Consider the following 13046-nt stretch of genomic DNA (forward strand, 5'->3'; position numbering starts at 1 on the left):
ATTTATTCGTGTGTGTCGGGCCGGTGTGTTGTCGTCGATTTTTCGTTCAACAACAACGAGTGGCGAATTCTGTGCTTGTACGCACCCAATAAGGTGGATGAAAGGGCTCAGTTTTTTCACCACGTTGAAGAGCGTCTATGCAAGGGAAGACAGCTCATAGTAATGGGCGATTTCAACTGTGTCCTCAGTGCGCGGGATAAAACAAGCGTTCGTGGGTTTAGAGACAAAAGCACGGAAGTGTTGTCGCGAATTGTAGAGAACTGGGACCTTGTGGATGTGTCAGAGCGCCTCTAAGGAGCGCGTGCTGTGAAGTACACACGGTTTGAGGGCTCTAGTCACGCACGGCTGGACCGCATTTATGCGTCTGTTGACATCGTTCCAGCGGTGTTTTTCAGCGGTGGCGTAGAGGTAGAACACCCGCCTCGCGTGCAAGAGGTCCGGGGTTCGAATCCCGGTGCCGCGCAATTTTCCACCGGATTAAAAAAAAAATCCGCGTGTTGATAAAATTGCATAAACAGTCCTGGAGTGTGGCCTGATCCCGGTGACCAGAACCGGTAACGCATTCCCTCACAAGAGCAGGATTGGCCACCCTGGTGCAGTACTTGGCCATAACCTCCTATATGAACACAACAATCAAACCCCGGCCCTCAGTCCCCAGCAGCTGCGAAGCAACTGACCACGGCGGCGGTCAGACCTGCGACGCTGCAGAGGGTGCTAAGAATCCCTGGCTCCGGACAGGCCGCCATTGGAATATGAACCTGGAAACGTCTAACGCTAGAACGTTATCTAGTGAGGCGAGTCTAGCAGTGCTATTGGAAGAACTAGAGGGCAGTAAATGGGATATAATAGGGCTCAGTGAAGTTAGGAGGCCAAAAGAAGCATATACAGTGCTAAAAAGGGGGCACATCCTGTGCTACCGGGGCTTAGCGGAGAGACGAGAACTAGGAGTCGGATTCCTGATTAATAAGAACATAGCTGGTAACATACAGGAATTCTATAGCATTAACGAGAGAGTGGCAGGTCTTGTTGTAAAACTTAAGAAGTACAAAATGAAGGTTGTACAGGTCTACGCCCCTACATCCAGTCATGATGACCAGAAAGTCGAAAGCTTCTATGAAGACGTGGAATCGGCGTTGGGTAAAGTCAAAACAAAATACAGTATACTGATGGGCGACTTCAATGCCAAGGTAGGCAAGAAGCAGGCTGGAGACAAGGCAGTGGGGGAATATGGCATAGGCACTAGGAATAGCAGGGGAGAGTTATTAGTAGAGTTTGCGGAACAGAATAATATGCGGATAATGAATACCTTCTTCCGCAAGCGAGATAGCCGAAAGTGGACGTGGAGGAGCCCGAACGGCGAGACTAGCAATGAAATAGACCTCATACTCTGCGCTAACCCTGGCATCATACAACATGTGGACGTGCTCGGCAAAGTGCGCTGCAGGGACCATAGAATGGTAAGAACTCGAATTAGCCTAGACCTGAGGAAGGAACGGAAGAAACTGGTACGTAAGAAGCCGATCAATGAGTTAGCGGTAAGAGGGAAAATAGAGGAATTCCAGATCAAGCTACAGAACAGGTATTCGGCTTTAACTCAGGAAGAGGACCTTTGTGTTGAAGCAATGAACGACAATCTTGTGGGCATCATTAAGGAGTGTGCAATAGAAGTCGGTGGTAACTCCGTTAGACAGGATACCAGTAAGCTATCGCAGGAGACGAAAGATCTGATCAAGAAACGGCAATGTATGAAAGCCTCTAACCCTCCAGTTAGAATAGAACTGGCAGAACTTTCGCAGGTAATCAACAAGCGTAAGACAGCTGCCATAAGGAAGTTTAATATGGATAGAATTGAACATGCTCTCAGGAACGGAGGAAGCCTAAAAGCAGTGAAGAAGAAACTAGGAATTGGCAAGAATCAGGTATATGCGTTAAGAGACAAAGCCGGCAATATCATTACTAATATGGATGAGATAGTTGAAGTGGCTGAGGAGTTCTATAGAGATTTATACAGTACCAGTGGCACCCACGACGATAATGGAAGAGAGAATAGTCTAGAGGAATTCGAAATCCCACAGGTAACACCGGAAGAAGTAAAGAAAGCCTTGGGAGCTATGCAAAGGGGGAAGGCAGCTGGGGAGGATCAGGTAACAGCAGATTTGTTGAAGGATGGTGGGCAGATTGTTCTAGAGAAACTGGCCACCCTGTATACACAATGCCTCATGATTTCGAGCGTACCGGAATCTTGGAAAAACGCTAACATAATCCTAATTCATAAGAAAGGGGACGCCAAAGACTTGAAAAATTACAGACCGATCAGTTTACTGTCCGTTGCCTACAAAGTATTTACTAAGGTAATTGCAAATAGAATCAGGAACACCTTAGACTTCCGTCAACCAAAGGACCAGGCAGGATTCCGTAAAGGCTACTCAACAATAGACCATATTCGCACTATCAATCAGGTGATAGAAAAATGTGCGGAATATAACCAACCTTTATATATACCTTTCATTGATTACGAGAAAGCGTTTGATTCAGTCGAAACCTCAGCAGTCATGGAGGCATTGCGTAATCAGGGTGTAGACGAGCCGTATGTAAAAATACTGAAAGATATCTATAGCGGCTCCACAGCCACCGTAGTCCTCCATAAAGAAAGCAACAAAATCCCAATAAAGAAAGGCGTCAGGCAGGGAGATACGATCTCTCCGATGCTATTCACAGCGTGTGTACACGAGGTATTCAGAGACCTGGATTGGGAAGAATTGGGGATAAGAGTTAATGGAGAATACCTTAGTAACTTGCTATTCGCTGATGATATTGCCTTCCTTAGTAACTCAGGGTACCAACTGCAATGTATGCTCACTGACCTCGAGAGGCAAAGCCGAAGGGTGGGTCTAAAAATTAATCTGCAGAAAACTAAAGTAATGTTTAACAGTCTCGGAAGGGAGCAGCCGTTTACAATAGGTAGTGAGGCACTGGAAGTGGTAAGGGAATACATCTACTTAGGACAGGCAGTGACTGCGGATCCCGATCATGAGACTGAAATAATCAGAAGAATAAGAATGGGCTGGGGTGCGTTTGGCAGGCATTCTCAGATCATGAACAGCAGGTTGCCATTATCCCTCAAGAGAAAAGTTTATAACAGCTGTGTCTTACCAGTACTCACGTACGGGGCAGAAACCTGGAGGCTTACGAAAAGGGTTCTACTTAAATTGAGGACGACGCAACGAGCTATGGAAAGAAGAATTATTGGTATAACGTTAAAGGACAAGAAAAGAACAGATTGGGCGAGGGAACAAACGCGAGTTAATGATATGTTAGTTGAAATCAAGAAAAATAAATGGGCATAGGCAGGACACGTAATGAGGAGGGAAGATAACCGATGTTCATTAAGAGTTACGGAATGGATTCCAAGGGAAGGAAAGCGTAGCAGGGGGCGGCAGAAAGTTAGGTGGGCGGATGAGATTAAGAAGTTTGCAGGGAAAACGTGGCCACAATTAGTACATGACCGGGGTAGTTGGAGAAGTATGGGAGAGGCCTTTGCCCTGCAGTGGGCATAACCAGGCTGATGATGATGATGATGACATCGTTCCGCAGTGTAACAGTTACGAGGTAGTGTCAGTGTCTTTTTCTGACCATTGCTTGGTTCAATGCTGCATAGGAACTCCAAAGCGAGGTAATGCTTTCTCATGGGAAACGTGGAAATTAAATAACAAGCTTCTTCAGGATGAACCGTTTAACCGAGCAGTAAGAGAAGAAATAAGGAAAATAGACCCCAGTAATAACCTTCACGTATGGCGACAGTGGGAGCTGAGTAAGGAAACCCTAAAAATAAAGGCAATAGAGAGGGCCACCTGTATTCGTTTCGCAGAGAAACAAAAAGAGACTGAGTTAAAGACGCTTCTTCATAAACTGCTCAGGCAGGAATCTCAGGCACCGGGCAAATGGATAGAAGACATAAGAAAAGTGAAACAACAGTTAGAGCAACTTCAAGAGCAACGCTATCGGGGAGCCCTGGTCAGGGCAAGGGCTGAAGACACAGCTGCAGGTGAAGCGCCTTCGAAACGAGCGTTAGGGTTAGAAAAAGCACGTGCTGAAAGGAACCACATCGACGGAATAGAATGGCGCGGGACCTTATCAACAGACACAGATGACATCAAAGCAGCTTTTCATGAGCATTACCAGGTGCTATTCTCGCACCACAAAGTAGAGGCTACCACATTTGGGAATGAGTTCTTGCGTGCTATACCCCGACTGGACGACGACAGAAAACAAAGATTGGAACTAGTGATAACAGAATCCGAAGTTGAACAGGCCATAGACAACTTAAACCCCGGAAAATCGCCTGGACCAGACGGCTTTAGCGCCGGTTTTTATAAAGAATTTAAGCACGAAATTAGCCCTGTATTGAATGTAATCTTTAACGAAGCTTACAAATGGAACACATTGCCTCCGTCTTATGGGTCGTCACAAACAGTACTCATTCCTAAAACTGATGATACAGCGAAATTAAGATCTGTTACGGCGTATCGTCCCATAGCACTCGCCAATATCGAGTATAAAATCTTTATGAAGATATTGGCGCGAAGATTGCAGTCAGTGATACAGGACATCGTCGGGCCTCACCAGACATGTGGGATTAAAGGCCGGACTATTGTTACTAATATTCACAAAGCGCGCAGTGTACTTGAGTGCTGTGATGATTGTAATAGTCGGATTGCCATCTTACAGATTGACCCGAGAAGGCTTTTGATTGCGTCGCTCATGAAATCTTGTTTGCCATTTTAGACTATGCCAATCTCGGATCTGTAATCTGCGAGGGGGTCGCCCTGGCGTACCGTAACTGCACGACCAGATTGATCGTGAATAAGAGTTTGGGGGCTCCCATTAGGCTGCAACGTTCTGTGCGTCAGGGCTGCCCCCTCAGCCCTCTGTTGTTTTGTATCTACATTCAAACCCTGTGTATGACATTGATTGAAAACAATAGAATTACTGGATTTAAGCTTCAAGCAGTAGAAGTGAAGCTGCTGGCTTATGCAGATGATGTCGCTGTTTTTGCGGAGGATCAGGGGAGCATAATTGAGGCTGTCAAATGTGTCCGTAAATTTAGCCATGTCACTTGTAGTGGAGTTAACTGGTCGAAGTGCCTCGGGCTCTGGCATGGATCGTGGCCAACAAAGCCAGATCATTTTGCCAACGTGCATTGGGTGACGACCCCATACAATGTACTGTGGTAGTGCTATATATACTAACGAGGAGGCATAGGTAGCGTTCGCTAATGCACTCTCTACACGATGGGAATGAAAGCGTAAAAGTGTTTCGCAACAACCTTACTCTCAATCGTGCGAAAGAGACAGCCCGATACTGAGGATAAGTGTCGTTGGCGCAGCTACGTGTGCCTAAGAGGAGCAGTAAAAAAAAAAACTCCCCGTCGGGGAATCGAACCCCGGTCTACCGCGTGACAGGCGGGGATACTGGCCACTATACCGTAAATTTATCCATGTTACTGGTAGTGGAGTTAACTGGTCGGAGTGCCTCGGGCTCTGGCATGGATCGTGGCCAACAAAGCCAGATGATTTTGCCAACGTGCATTGGGTGACGACCCCAGGCAAGTACTTGGGCGTCCCGCTCGATGCCTATCGCGATAGCGAGCAATACTGGAAAGGGCAGGTCAAAGACGCACCGGAGAGAGCTGAGAAGTGGAAAGGCACTAATCTATCTATTTTTGCCAGAGCCACCGTTTGTAACCTTTTCTTTATCAGCAAGCTTTGGTACGTAATGCAAGTATTGCACTGTTCACGGTCAAATGTTCAGAAGCTACACAGGATTTTCGCCGTCTTTGTCTGGGCGTCGGAATGGGAGCGCTGCAGCCGGACCAACTTGTTCCGGCGGGTAAAAGACGGGGGACTGGGATTGGGCCATCTCTTTGTACGGCAGTTGGTAAACCGGTTCTTGTTCTTTAGGGACGCAACTGACCCTTTCTTGCGCACGGTATGTGAAATGAGGCTGAGTAGACGGCTGCCAGAGTATGTGGTTTCAACCGAAGAGTTTTCGGGAGGGATTCGAGGGTTTTACAATGAAGTTGTATCGAGTGTCCGATTTCTTTCAGTGCGCTTCTCGAATGATTACCTGTTCGGTGTGAACAAAAAGAAACTGTACTGTGCTTTGTGCGATGTACTTTTTCCAGTGCCATTGTACAGGTCCTTGTACGGAGGAGGCCCAAGCAGCGATGTTTTAAAGAGAGTAAAGAAAATGCTGGTCCCGCCAAGAACCAAAACTTCTTTTTCAAATTACACGCGGAAACGTTACCAGTTAAGAAGTTTTTGGAGAGAAAAGGAGTTTATTTACGGTGGGGAACACACTGTTTTATTTATTTATTTATTCATTTCCTCAAAGGTCTCTGTTGAGACATTACATGAGGGAGTGGGGAGTTAGTGACAAAGGTAGATACTACAAATTACAAAGGGATATTTTCGATGAGTCGCTTGAATGCAAGTGGGTCGATGATAGTGGCAACTTCGGCAGGCAGGCCATTCCAGTTTCGTGTTGTGCGCAGAAAAAATGATTGCTGAAAAGTAACGGTATGGGCTTGTGGGGGATATACTGTATTAGAGTGACTGGTGCGGGCAATGCGATGTGCTCTTTTTATGTACGGGTTGTCAAAAGGCAAGGAATGAAAGAATTTATGAAAAAGCTTAAGACGGGCTATTCTACGGCGTGAGGCTAGAGAGGGTAGGTTTATTTGGGCTTTTAGTGCCGAGATACTTGAATTGTATGAATAAGTTGACAGGATAAATCGTGTCGCGCGGTTCTGAACCGACTCGAGGGCATTAATAAGGTTATTGTGGTGGGGGTCAAAAATAGCTTCGGCATACTCAAGCTTGGGCCGCACAAAGGTTAGAAAAGCAAGTTGTTTAATAGAGGGAGGAGCGAGGTAAAGGTTACGGCGTAGATAACCTAGAGTACGATTAGCAGAGTTTATTATGTGGTTAACATGACAGGTCCAAGTTAAGTCACGCGAGATGTACACACCAAGATATTTGAATGAATCTGTTGTTGCAATCTGCGTGTTATTGATGCTATAATTAGGGATATCGTAATTACGACGACGATGAATAGACATTAACATGGTTTTAGCTACATTTAATGACATGAGCCAAGTGGTACACCAGTTTTGTATGAGCGATAGGTCATTTTGTAACGCCAAATGGTCGCTGGGGTTAGTAACTGCTCGGTAAATCACACAATCATCAGCGAAGAGTCGGATACGAGAAGAAATATTACAAGGTAGGTCATTGATGTATATTAAGAAAAGGAGGGGACCAAGAACGGTACCTTGAGGTACGCCTGAAAGCACGGGTGTTAAGGATGAAGACTGTGAGTTAGCGTATACGAATTGCTCACGGTTAGTTAAAAACCCTCGAATCCAGCTTAGAACACAAGGATGAATGTTAAGACGCGATAACTTTATTAAGAGACGACCGTGAGGGACCTTATCGAATGCTTTTTCGAAATCTAAAAATATTGTGTCAGTTAGGATGTTACGATCTAGGTTTAAATGTAAGTCGTGCAAGAAAAGAGCAAGTTGAGTGTCACAGGAATAATTTTTGCGGAAACCGTGTTGACTTGGGTGAAAAAAATTGACGGATGTTAGAAAGTTAGCAATATGCGAATATAAAATATGTTCCATTATTTTACAAGACACACTTGTTATGGAAATAGGGCGGTAGTTACTCGGTGATGATCGGCTTCCTTTCTTGAAGACTGGGATGACCTTGCCCACCTGCCAGTCATGTGGAATTGAAGCGCTGTTAAGTGATTCCTGAAATATGAGTGATAAAAACAGGCTACACACATGTTTAGTATTTTTTAGAACTTTGGCATTGATACCGTCTACTGCTGTAGATGACGAGTTCTTCAATGATTCAATTACTTTGACAATGCCGATGGGATCGAATGTGATATTTTGCATGAGCGGATATGCGAAGTATGGTGGATTGGGCAAGCCATCAAGTAATTCATTAGTAAAAACTGAACTAAATGTTATGTTAAGAAGATCCGCAGCCTCAGTCTCGGGGATCGGAAGCCCGGAGTTATTGATAAGTGATATCTCATTCCGCTGATTAGGAATAATAGTTTTCCAAAATCGCTTCGGGTTAGTTTGTAGCATAGCTGGTAAAGTGGTAGAAAGAAACTTGTGTTTAGTTTGAGAGGTTAACTTGTCATATTCTTTCTCGACTGCGTAATACTTCTGCCATGTGCAAGAAGAATTAGATCGTTTGGCTGATCGGAACAACCGTTTTTTCTTATTATTTAGTCGTTTGAGGGATACATTAAACCACGGTGATGTTGTTCTTTCTGTTATTGTAACGGTGGGGATGTAAAGACGTATAAGGCGATGCATCTCTGCTTTGAAAAGCAGCCAGTTCAACTCGAGAGAATTTAGTTGAAAGTTAGCGACGAACGTATCGAAGTACTCAGATAATTCTCGGTTCATGCTGACATAGTCCCCTTTATCATAGAGTGTAAGTGTTTTCCGATTTTTTTGTTTCTTTAGTACGTTGCAACGAAACGAAATATGTACTGTCAGGTGGTCGCTCAAACCGCGCAATAAGGTGACAGGGGTAAAGTTATCAGGGTGAGTCGTTAATACAAGATCTAAAACGTTGGACGAGTGAGCAGTGACGCGTGTTGAGTCAGTGACGAGCTGCGTTAAGCCGAATGTTATACACGTGTTTAAGAAGTCACTAGCGGGGCTGCTTTTAGATAATGTAGAGGCAGGATCGGACCAATCAATAGTTGGAAAATTAAAATCGCCAAACAGAAGGACAGGACTGTTAGGATATGTTTTTGTCAACGTATTTAAGGCTTCATGAAGTGAAGGCGTGAAAGAACTGTCGGTACTAGGAGACCGATAGCAAATACCAATCAGAATGTGCGGGTGTGTAGCAGTGCATCGAATCCAAATCATTTCCAGTTGTGAAGAGAGGTTTACAAGTGAACAATGTAGGTTACGCTTAGTGGCGATTAATACACCCCCACCGCGTGAGTTATCAGGTCTATCTTTCCGAAAAATGTCAAAATGCGAGAGGTAAGGGAGAATTTCGGTATCATCGATTGATGTGTTAAGCCATGTTTCTGTTAGCAGTAAGACATCGCAAGAAGATGAGCCTATTAGACTGCACAGTGCATCACGCTTGGGAACAACACTTCGAATGTTAGCGAGCAGGAATGATAAAGGCTGACTATTCTGTGGTTGCGGTGTACATTTTGGTCTCAATGATGGCTAAAGGTGTTCCTCAATGACCTGGTTAGTAGTGTGGTCGAAGTAGTAGGTTTTGTCACCTACTATAAGCTTTTCATGTCGGAACTTGAACCGCAGTTTACGGGCCCTTCCAAACTCGATGAGGCGTTTCTGGGCAAGGCGCGTGCTTGGGGCGAGATCTTGCGCAACGGCATAGTACGTACCTTTGAATTTACGAGCCGAAGAAAGGACAAGATCTTTGCTTTTAAAGTGAGTGAACCTCACAATTATAGGCCTGGACTTTCCAGTTTGGAAAGACGGTATAGTGGCCAGTATCCCCGCCTGTTACGCGGTAGACCGGGGTTCGATTCCCCGACGGGGAGTTTTTTTTTTTACTGCTCCTCTTAGGCACACGTAGCTGTGCCAACGACACTTATCCTCAGTATCGGGCTGTCTCTTTCGCACGATTGAGAGTAAGGTTGTTGCGAAACACTTACGCTTTCATTCCCATCGTGTAGAGAGTGCATTAGCGAAAGCTACCTATGCCTCCTCGTTAGTATATATAGCACTACCACAGTACATTGTATGGGGTCGTCACCCAATGCACGTTGGCAAAATGATCTGGCTTTGTTGGCCACGATCCATGCCAGAGCCCGAGGCACTTCGACCAGTTAACTCCACTACAAGTGACATGGCTAAATTTACGGACACATTTGACAGCCTCAATTATGCTCCCCTGATCCTCCGCAAATACAGCGACATCATCTGCATAAGCCAGCAGCTTCACTTCTACTGCTTGAAGCTTAAATCCAGTAATTCTATTGTTTTCAATCAATGTCATACACAGGGTTTGAATGTAGATACAAAACAACAGAGGGCTGAGGGGGCAGCCCTGACGCACAGAACGTTGCAGCCTAATGGGAGCCCCCAAACTCTTATTCACGATCAATCTGGTCGTGCAGTTACGGTACGCCAGGGCGACCCCCTCGCAGATTACAGATCCGAGATTGGCATAGTCTAAAATGGCAAACAAGATTTCATGAGCGACGCAATCAAAAGCCTTCTCGGGTCAATCTGTAAGATGGCAATCCGACTATTACAATCATCACAGCACTCAAGTACACTGCGCGCTTTGTGAATATTAGTAACAATAGTCCGGCCTTTAATCCCACATGTCTGGTGAGGCCCGACGATGTCCTGTATCACTGACTGCAATCTTCGCGCCAATATCTTCATAAAGATTTTATACTCGATATTGGCGAGTGCTATGGGACGATACGCCGTAACAGATCTTAATTTCGCTGTATCATCAGTTTTAGGAATGAGTACTGTTTGTGACGACCCATAAGACGGAGGCAATGTGTTCCATTTGTAAGCTTCGTTAAAGATTACATTCAATACGGGGCTAATTTCGTGCTTAAATTCTTTATAAAAACCGGCGCTAAAGCCGTCTGGTCCAGGCGATTTTCCGGGGTTTAAGTTGTCTATGGCCTGTTCAACTTCGGATTCTGTTATCACTAGTTCCAATCTTTGTTTTCTGTCGTCGTCCAGTCGGGGTATAGCACGCAAGAACTCATTCCCAAATGTGGTAGCCTCTACTTTGTGGTGCGAGAATAGCACCTGGTAATGCTCATGAAAAGCTGCTTTGATGTCATCTGTGTCTGTTGATAAGGTCCCGCGCCATTCTATTCCGTCGATGTGGTTCCTTTCAGCACGTGCTTTTTCTAACCCTAGCGCTCGTTTCGAAGGCGCTTCACCTGCAGCTGTGTCTTCAGCCCTTGCCCTGACCAGGGCTCCCCGATAGCGTTGCTCTTGAAGTTGCTCTAACTGTTGTTTCACTTTTCTTATGTCTTCTATCCATTTGCCCGGTGCCTGAGATTCCTGCCTGAGCAGTTTATGAAGAAGCGTCTTTAACTCAGTCTCTTTTTGTTTCTCTGCGAAACGAATACAGGTGGCCCTCTCTATTGCCTTTATTTTTAGGGTTTCCTTACTCAGCTCCCACTGTCGCCATACGTGAAGGTTATTACTGGGGTCTATTTTCCTTATTTCTTCTCTTACTGCTCGGTTAAACGGTTCATCCTGAAGAAGCTTGTTATTTAATTTCCACGTTTCCCATGAGAAAGCATTACCTCGCTTTGGAGTTCCTATGCAGCATTGAACCAAGCAATGGTCAGAAAAAGACACTGACACTACCTCGTAACTGTTACACTGCGGAACGATGTCATCATCATCATCATCAGCCTGGTTATGCCCACTGCAGGGCAAAGGCCTCTCCCATACTTCTCCAACTACCCCGGTCATGTACTAATTGTGGCCACGTTTTCCCTGCAAACTTCTTAATCTCATCCGCCCACCTAACTTTCTGCCGCCCCCTGCTACGCTTTCCTTCCCTTGGAATCCATTCCGTAACTCTTAATGAACATCGGTTATCTTCCCTCCTCATTACGTGTCCTGCCTATGCCCATTTATTTTTCTTGATTTCAACTAACATATCATTAACTCGCGTTTGTTCCCTCGCCCAATCTGCTCTTTTCTTGTCCTTTAACGTTATACCAATAATTCTTCTTTCCATAGCTCGTTGCGTCGTCCTCAATTTAAGTAGAACCCTTTTCGTAAGCCTCCAGGTTTCTGCCCCGTACGTGAGTACTGGTAAGACACAGCTGTTATAAACTTTTCTCTTGAGGGATAATGGCAACCTGCTGTTCATGATCTGAGAATGCCTGCCAAACGCACCCCAGCCCATTCTTATTCTTCTGATTATTTCAGTCTCATGATCGGGATCCGCAGTCACTGCCTGTCCTAAGTAGATGTATTCCCTTACCACTTCCAGTGCCTCACTACCTATTGTAAACGGCTGCTCCCTTCCGAGACTGTTAAACATTACTTTAGTTTTCTGCAGATTAATTTTTAGACCCACCCTTCGGCTTTGCCTCTCGAGGTCAGTGAGCATACATTGCAGTTGGTACCCTGAGTTACTAAGCAAGGCAATATCATCAGCGAATAGCAAGTTACTAAGGTATTCTCCATTAACTCTTATCCCCAATTCTTCCCAATCCAGGTCTCTGAATACCTCGTGTACACACGCTGTGAATAGCATCGGAGAGATCGTATCTCCCTGCCTGACGCCTTTCTTTATTGGGATTTTGTTGCTTTCTTTATGGAGGACTACGGTGGCTGTGGAGCCGCTATAGATATCTTTCAGTATTTTTACATACGGCTCGTCTACACCCTGATTACGCAATGCCTCCATGACTGCTGAGGTTTCGACTGAATCAAACGCTTTCTCGTAATCAATGAAAGGTATATATAAAGGTTGGTTATATTCCGCACATTTTTCTATCACCTGATTGATAGTGCGAATATGGTCTATTGTTGAGTAGCCTTTACGGAATCCTGCCTGGTCCTTTGGTTGACGGAAGTCTAAGGTGTTCCTGATTCTATTTGCAATTACCTTAGTAAATACTTTGTAGGCAACGGACAGTAAACTGATCGGTCTGTAATTTTTCAAGTCTTTGGCGTCCCCTTTCTTATGAATTAGGATTATGTTAGCGTTTTTCCAAGATTCCGGTACGCTCGAAGTCATGAGGCATTGTGTATACAGGGTGGCCAGTTTCTCTAGAACAATCTGCCCACCATCCTTCAACAAATCTGCTGTTACCTGATCCTCCCCAGCTGCCTTCCCCCTTTGCATAGCTCCCAAGGCTTTCTTTACTTCTTCCGGTGTTACCTGTGGGATTTCGAATTCCTCTAGACTATTCTCTCTTCCATTATCGTCGTGGGTGCCACTGGTACTGTATAAATCTCT

The sequence above is a fragment of the Dermacentor andersoni genome, chromosome 4 (genome assembly GCF_023375885.2).
Source record: "Dermacentor andersoni chromosome 4, qqDerAnde1_hic_scaffold, whole genome shotgun sequence".
In the NCBI taxonomy this organism is placed as follows: domain Eukaryota; kingdom Metazoa; phylum Arthropoda; class Arachnida; order Ixodida; family Ixodidae; genus Dermacentor; species Dermacentor andersoni.